Below are 9,174 nucleotides of genomic sequence, written 5' to 3'. Positions count from 1 at the left end.
GGACTTCATACCCCAGCCCCTGGCGCCTCCCTCTCTCCCCGTTACGTCTCTCTCTCGTAGTATAGGCGAAGCCCTGCTACTGTGACGCCCTGCATCCACCACCACGCCGTCGTGCTGCTGGATCTTCGTCAACCCCTCCTTCCCCTTGCTGGATCAAGAAGGAGGAGACGTCTCCCGTCCCGTACGTGTGTTGAACACGGAGGTGCCGTCCGTTCGGTGCTTGGTCATCGATGATTTGGATCACGTCGTGTACGACTATATCATCACCGTTCTTTGAACGCTTCCGCACGCGATCTACAAAGGTATGTAGATGCATCCGATGGCTCGTTGCTAGTTGAACTCCTAGATGGATCTTGGTGAAACGAGTAGGAAAATTTTTGTTTTCTGCAACGTTCCCCAACAGTGGTATCAGAGCCAGGTTTATGCGTAGTTCTTCTTGCGCGAGTAGAACACAATTTGTTGTGGGCGTAGATTTGTCAACTTTCTTGCCGCTACTAGTCTTATCTTGCTTCAGCGGTATTGTGGGATGAAGCGGCCCGGACCAACCTTACACGTACGCTTACGTGAGACCGGTTCCACCGACTAACATGCACTAGTTGCATAAGGTGGCTGGCGGGTGTCTGTCTCTCCCACTTTAGTTGGAGCGGATTCGATGAACAGGGTCCTTATGAAGGGTAAATAGAAGTTGACAAATCACGTTGTGGCTTTAACGTAGGTAAAAAGACGTTCTTGCTAGATCCCTAATTCAGCCACGTAAAACTTGCAACAACAATTAGAGGACGTCTAACTTGTTTTTGCAGCAAGTGGTTTGTGATATGATATGGCCAAAGTTGTGATGAATGATGAATGATCTATATGTGATGTATGAGATGTTCATGTTGTTGTAATAGGAATCACGACGTGCATGTCGATGAGTATGACAACCGGCAGGAGCCATAGGAGTTGTCTTTATTCTTTTATATGACCTGCGTGTCATTGAGAAACGCCATGTAAATTACTTTACTTTATTGCTAAACGCGTTAGCCATAGTAGTAGAAGTAATAGTTGGCGAGCAACTTCATGGAGACACGATGATGGAGATCATGGTGTCAAGCCGGTGACAAGATGATCATGGAGCCCCAAGATGGAGATCAAAGGAGCTATGTGATATTGGCCATATCATGTCACGTTTATTATTTGATTGCATGTGATGTTTATCATGTTTTGCATCTTTTTTACTTACAACGACGGTAGTAAATAAGATGATCCCTCATAACAATTTCAAGAAGTGTTCTCCCCTAACTGTGCACCGTTGCTAAAGTTCGTCGTTTCGAAGCACTCCGTGATGATCGGGTGTGATAGATCCTTACGTTCACATACAACGGGTGTAAGACAGTTTTACACATGCAAAACACTTAGGGTTACCTTGACGAGCCTAGCATGTACAGACATGGCATCGGAACACAGTAGACCGAAAGGTCGAGCGTGAGTCGTATAGAAGATACGATCAACATGAAGATGTTCACCGACGTTGACTAGTCCGTCTCACGTGATGATCGGACACGGTCTAGTTAACTCGGATCATGTAATACTTAGATGACTAGAGGGATGTCTAATCTAAGTGGGATTTCATTAATAATTTGATTAGATGAACTTAATTATCATGAACTTAGTCTAAAATCTTTGCAATATGTCTTGTAGATCAAATGGCCAACGTAGTCCTCAACTTCAACGCGTTCCTAGAGAAAACCAAGCTGAAAGACGATGGCAGCAACTATACGGACTGGGTCCGGAACCTGAGGATCATCCTCATAGCTGCCAAGAAAGATTATGTCCTACAAGCACCGCTAGGTGAAGCTCCCGTCCCACAGAACCAAGACGTTATGAACGCTTGGCAGACACGTGTTGACGACTACTCCCTCGTTCAGTGCGGCATGCTTTACAGCTTAGAGCCGGGGCTCCAAAAGTGTTTTGAGAGACATGGAGCATACGAGATGTTCGAAGAGCTGAAAATGGTTTTTCAAGCTCATGCCCGGATCGAGAGATATGAAGTCTCCGATAAGTTCTTCAGCTGTAAGATGCAGGAAAATAGTTCTGTCAGTGAGCACATACTCACTATGTCTGGGTTACATAACCGCTTGTCTCAGCTGGGACTTAATCTCCCGGATGATGCGGTCATTGACAGAATCCTCCAGTCGCTTCCACCAAGCTACAAGAGCTTTGTGATGAACTTCAACATGCAGGGGATGCAAAAGACCATTCCTGAGATGTTCTCAATGCTGAAATCAGCGGAGGTAGAAGTCAAGAAGGAACATCAAGTGTTGATGGTCAATAAAACCACTAAGTTCAAGAAAGGCAAGGGTAAAAAGAACTTCAAGAAGGACGGCAAGGAGGTTGCCGCGCCCGGCAAGCAAGCTGCCGGAAAGAAGCCAAAGAATGGACCCAAGCCCGAGACTGAGTGCTTTTATTGCAAGGGAAGCGGTCACTGGAAGCGGAATTCCCCTAAATACTTAGCAGACAAGAAGGCCGGCAAAACAAAAGGTATATTTGATATACATGTAATTGATGTGTACCTTACCAGTACTCGTAGTGACTCCTGGGTATTTGATACCGGTGCCGTTGCTCATATTTGTAACTCACAGCAGGAGCTGCGGAATAAATGGAGACTGGCGAAGGACGAGGTGACGATGCGCGTCGGGAATGGTTCCAAGGTCGATGTGATCGCCGTCGGCACGCTGCCTCTATATTTACCTACGGGAATAGTTTTAAACCTCAATAATTGTTATTTAGTGCCAGCTTTGAGCATGAACATTGTATCGGGATCTCGTTTAATTCGAGATGGCTACTCATTTAAATCTGAGAATAATGGTTGTTCCATTTATATGAGAGATATGTTTTATGGTCATGCTCCTATGGTAAATGGTTTATTCTTAATGAATCTCGAGCGTATTGCTACACATATTCATAGTGTGAGTACCAAAAGATGTAAGGTTGATAATGATAGTCCCACATACTTGTGGCACTGCCACCTTGGTCACATAGGTGTCAAACGCATGAAGAAGCCCCATGCAGATGGACTTTTAGAGTCTCTTGATTATGAATCATTTGGCACGTGCGAACCATGCCTCATGGGTAAAATGACCAAGACTCCGTTCTCAGGAACAATGGAGCAAGCAACCAACTTATTGGAAATCATACATACTGATGTGTGCGGTCCAATGAGTGTTGAGGCTCGCGGTGGCTATCGTTATGTTCTCACCCTCACTGATGACTTGAGTAGATATGGGTATGTCTACTTAATGAAACACAAGTCTGGAACCTTTGAAAAGTTCAAGGAATTTCAGAGTGAGGTCCAACGTGACAGGAAAATCAAGTTCCTATGATCAGATCGAGGAGGAGAATACTTGAGTCACGAGTTTGGCACACATTTAAGAAAATGTGGAATAGTTTCACAACTCACGCCGCCTGGAACACCTCAGCGTAATGGTGTGTCCGAGCGTCGTAATCGCACTCTATTGGATATGGTGCGGTCTATGATGTCTCTTACTGATTTACCGCTATCTTTTTGGGGCTATGCTTTAGAGACTGCCGCATTCACTTTAAATAGGGCTCCGTCGAAATCCGTTGAGACGACACCGTATGAATTATGGTTTGGGAAGAAACCTAAGCTGTCATTTCTAAAAGTTTGGGGATGCGATGCTTATGTCAAGAAACTTCAACCTGAAAAGCTCGAACCCAAGTCAGAAAAATGCGCCTTCATAGGATACCCAAAAGAAACTATTGGGTACACCTTCTACCTCAGATCCGAAGGCAAGATCTTTGTTGCCAAGAATGGGTCCTTTCTAGAAAAAGAGTTTCTCTCGAAAGAAGTAAGTGGGAGGAAAGTAGAGCTTGATGAAGTATTGCCTCTTGAACCGGAAAATGGCGCAACTCAAGAAAATGTTCCTGAGGTGCCTGCACCGACTAGAGAGGAAGTTAATGATAATGATCAAGATACTTCTGATCAAGCTCCTGCTGAAATTCGAAGGTCCACAATGACACGTTCCGCACCAGAGTGGTACGGCAACCCTGTCTTGGAAATCATGTTGTTAGACAACGGTGAACCTTCGAACTATGAAGAAGCGATGGCGGGCCCGGATTCCGACAAATGGCTAGAAGCCATGAAATCCGAGATAGGATCCATGTATGAAAACGAAGTATGGACTTTGACTGACTTGCCCGTTGAACGGCGAGCCATAGAAAATAAATGGATCTTTAAGAAGAAGACAGACGCGGATGGTAATGTGACCATCTATAAAGCTCGGCTTGTCGCTAAGGGTTATCGACAAGTTCAAGGGGTTGACTACGATGAGACTTTCTCACCAGTAGCGAAGCTAAAGTCCGTCTGAATCATATTAGCAATTGCCGCATTCTATGATTATGAGATATGGCAAATGGACGTCAAAACGGCATTCCTTAATGGTTTCCTTAAGGAAGAATTGTATATGATGCAGCCGGAAGGTTTTGTCGATCCTAAGAATGCTGACAAGGTATGCAAGCTCCAACGCTCAATTTATGGGCTGGTGCAAGCATCTCGGAGTTGGAACATTCGCTTTGATGAGATGATCAAAGCGTTTGGGTTTACACAGACTTATGGAGAAGCCTGCGTTTACAAGAAAGTGAGTGGAAGCTCTGTAGCATTTCTCATATTATATGTAGATGACATACTTTTGATGGGAAATGATATAGAACTCTTGGACAGCATCAAGGCCTACTTGAATAAAAGTTTTTCAATGAAGGACCTTGGAGAAGCTGCTTATATATTAGGCATCAAAATCTATAGAGATAGATCGAGACGCCTCATAGGTCTTTCACAAAGTACATACCTTGATAAGATATTGAAGAAGTTCAATATGGATCAATCTAAGAAGGGGTTCTTGCCTGTGTTACAAGGTATGAAATTGAGCTCAGCTCAATGTCCGACCACGGCAGAAGATATAGAAGAGATGAGCTTCATCCCCTATGCATCAGCCATAGGTTCTATTATGTATGCCATGCTGTGTACCAAACCTGATGTAAACCTTTCCGTAAGTTTGGTAGGAAGATACCAAAGTAATTCCGGCAAGGAACACTGGACAGCGGTCAAGAATATCCTGAAGTACCTAAAAAGGACTAAGGAAATGTTTCTCGTTTATGGAGGTGACGAAGAGCTCGTCGTAAAGGGTTACGTCGACGCTAGCTTCGACACAGATCTGGATGACTCTAAGTCACAAACCGGATACGTGTATATTTTGAATGGTGGGGCAGTAAGCTGGTGCAGTTTCAAGCAGAGCGTCGTGGCGGGATCTACATGTGAAGCGGAGTATATGGCAGCCTCGGAGGTAGCACATGAAGCAATATGGGTGAAGGAGTTCATCACCGACCTAGGCGTCATACCCAATGCGTCGGGGCCGATCAAGCCCTTCTGTGACAACACTGGAGCTATTGCTCTTGCCAAGGAGCCTAGGTTTCACAAGAAGACAAGGCACATCAAGCGTCGCTTCAACTCCATTCGTGAAAATGTTCAAGATGGAGACATAGAGATTTGTAAAGTGCACACGGACCTGAATGTAGCAGATCCGTTGACTAAACCTCTCCCTAGGGCAAAACATGATCAACACCAGAATTCCATGGGTGTTCGATTCATCACGATGTAACTAGATTATTGACTCTAGTGCAAGTGGGAGACTGTTGGAAATATGCCCTAGAGGCAATAATAAAGGCATTATTATTATATTTCCTTGTTCATGATAATTGTCTTTATTCATGCTATAATTGTGTTATCCGGAAATCATAATACATGTGTGAATAACAGACACCAACATGTCCCTAGTAAGCCTCTAGTTGACTAGCTCGTTGATCAACAGATAGTCATGGTTTCCTGACTATGGACATTGGATGTCATTGATAACGAGATCACATAATTAGGAGAATGATGTGATGGACAAGACCCGATCCTAAACATAGCACAAGATCGTATAGTTCGTTTGCTAGAGTTTTCCAATGTCAAGTATCTTTTCCTTAGACCATGAGATCGTGTAACTCCCGGATACCGTAGGAGTGCTTTGGGTATACCAAACGCCACAACGTAACTGGGTGACTATAAAGGTAGACTACGGGTATCTCCGAAAGTGTCTGTTGGGTTGACATGGATCAAGACTGGGATTTGTCACTCCGTATGACGGAGAGGTATCACTGGGCCCACTCGGTAATGCATCATCATAATGAGCTCAAAGTGACCAAGTGTCTGGTCACGGGATCATGCATTACGGTAAGAGTAAAGTGACTTGCCGGTAACGAGATTGAACGAGGTATTGGGATACCGACGATCGAATCTCGGGCAAGTAACATATCGATTGACAAAGGGAATTGCATACGGGGTTGATTGAATCCTCGACATCGTGGTTCATCCGATGAGATCATTGTGGAGCATGTGGGAGCCAACATGGGTATCCAGATCCCGCTGTTGGTTATTGACCGGAGAGTCGTCTCGGTCATGTCTGCTTGTCTCCCGAACCCGTAGGGTCTACACACTTAAGGTTCGGTGACGCTAGGGTTGTGAAGATATGTATATGCAGTAACCCGAATGTTGTTCGGAGTCCCGGATGAGATCCCGGACGTCACGAGGAGTTCCGGAATGGTCCGGAGGTAAAGAATTATATATAGGAAGTGCTGTTTCGGCCATCGGGACAAGTTTCGGGGTCACCGGTATTGTACCGGGACCACCGGAAGGGTCCCGGGGGTCCACCGGGTGGGGCCACCTATCCCGGAGGGCCCCATGGGCTGAAGTGGGAGGGAACCCAGCCCATAGTGGGCTGGGGCGCCAACCCCCTAGGGCCCATGCGGCTAGGGTTGAGGGGAAACCCTAAGGGGGGCGCCCCCTTGCTTGGAGGGCAAGCCCCCCACCCTAGGCCGCCGCCCCCCCTAGTAGATTCCATCTACTAGGGTCGGCGCCCCCCCTAGCACCCCTATATATAGTGGGGGAGAGGAGGGACTTCATACCCCAGCCCCTGGCGCCTCCCTCTCTCCCCGTTACGTCTCTCTCTCGTAGTATAGGCGAAGCCCTGCTACTGTGACGCCCTGCATCCACCACCACACCGTCGTGCTGCTGGATCTTCGTCAACCCCTCCTTCCCCTTGCTGGATCAAGAAGGAGGAGACGTCTCCCGTCCCGTACGTGTGTTGAACGCGGAGGTGCCGTCCGTTCGGCGCTTGGTCATCGGTGATTTGGATCACGTCGTGTACGACTACATCATCACCGTTCTTTGAACGCTTCCGCACGCGATCTACAAAGGTATGTAGATGCATCCGATGGCTCGTTGCTAGTTGAACTCCTAGATGGATCTTGGTGAAACGAGTAGGAAAATTTTTGTTTTCTGCAACGTTCCCCAACAAGGCCTTGTTTCCAAGCTTTGCAATACCGTTTTTCACCCACTTTTGTTACTAGTTACCTTGTTGTTTTTATAATTTCAGATTACAAAAACCTATATCTACCATCCATATTACACTTGTATCACCATCTCTTCACCGAACTAGTGTACTTATACAATTTACCATTGTATTGGGTGTGTTAGGGACACAAGAGACTCTTTGTTATTTGGTTGCAGTGTTGTTTGAGAGAGAGACCATCTTCATCCTATGCCTCACACAAATTGATAAACCTTAGACCATTCACTTGAGGGAAATTTGCTACTGTCCTACAAAACTCTATGCTTGGAGGCCCAGCACGAGTCTACAAGAAGAAGATTGCGTAGTAGACATCAGCGAGCACTAAAACATTATCTACAACATCAACAGAAATACAACGCCAATATTAGTTTTTGCTTGGTCAGTACAGATGGGCCCAGACATTTGTGCGCTTTATAAAAAAGCAATGCCATCACTAACTCTATAAAGGTAGTGCACCTAAAATGCCGACGCCACCACTATTTTAAAAAATAGTGTGTTGGTTGGAAATGGCACGCCACCAACAACAATTGTGGCTAGCCATTTTTCACTAGTGCCTCATGCATCCGGCTTCGCCGGCACACGGCGCCTAGGACGCATGACTCTTGCTGGTCTCCATCTCGTTAAATTTTCATAAACATATTGAAGGGGGGCATAGGTCAAAGTGTGTTGCTCCTACAACGCATTGATCGTATAGCGTGTTGGTCGTACATCACGTTTGTTGTAAAATCCTCGTGCATCCGGCTTCACCGGTATATGAGGCACGATGACTCCTTCTCGCCACAAGCACTGCTTCCTCCAATAGTTCTGGATGGGGGCACAGATCAGTGCTTCTTCGGGACACAACTCAGTGCTTCTTTGGGACACAAATCAGTGCTTGGCTCCAATGCTTCTTCGGGTCACATATCAGTGCTTCCTGTAATTGTTCTGGAGGCACAGTTCAGTGCTTCTTCGAGACACAAATCAGTGCTTCCTTCCAATGGTTCTGGGGGCAAAGATCAATGCTTCTTCTTCACAAAGATTAGTGCTTCCCTCCAACGGTTCCGGGGGCACATATCAGTGCTTCTTCTTGACACAGATCAGTGATTCCTGCAACGATTCTAGAGGCACAGATCGGTGCTTCTTTGGGGCACAGATCGGTGCTTCTTCGTGGCATAGGCAATGCTTCCTCCATTAGTTTTAGAGGAAAAGATTAGTGGGTCTTTGGTCTTGAAGGCACGGCGCACGAAGTACTTCCTTCGATACTTCTGGCTAGAGGCAAGGTTGTCAGAATTGTGATTCTGTTGTACGATTCTACGACTTTACGATCCAAACAAATCCCTCTGATTCTACGATTTTAGTTCATAGAATCTATGTTTTTACGATCCTGATAGTTAAGATTCTACGATTTGCGATCCTACCATCGGAGCTCCGAACCGATTCAGAATCGCGATTCTGATAACCTTGGCTGGAGGCACTGTCCAGTGTTTCTTTGTGAGGCACGGGCAGTAGTTCCTTCTTTAGTTGTCCTTTGGGTCACTAATCAGTGTTCCATAGCACACGAAGTGGTTCCTCTATTAGTATGCAAGCATAAATTCGTGGTCCTTTAGGGCACTGTTTTTCTCCCTTGTTTTCAAGGCACTGGTGAAGGCTTTGTGGAAGCACATGTAGTTCTTAGTCAGCTAGTCTTCGACGCACATATATTAGATTCTTAGAATCCTGGACATTGCTTCTTTTTCCCTAAATCTAGAGA

This window comes from Triticum dicoccoides, chromosome 1A (assembly GCF_002162155.2).
Source record: "Triticum dicoccoides isolate Atlit2015 ecotype Zavitan chromosome 1A, WEW_v2.0, whole genome shotgun sequence".
NCBI classification, from domain to species: Eukaryota; Viridiplantae; Streptophyta; class Magnoliopsida; order Poales; family Poaceae; genus Triticum; species Triticum dicoccoides.
Note: the sequence above shows the minus strand (reverse complement) of the source record.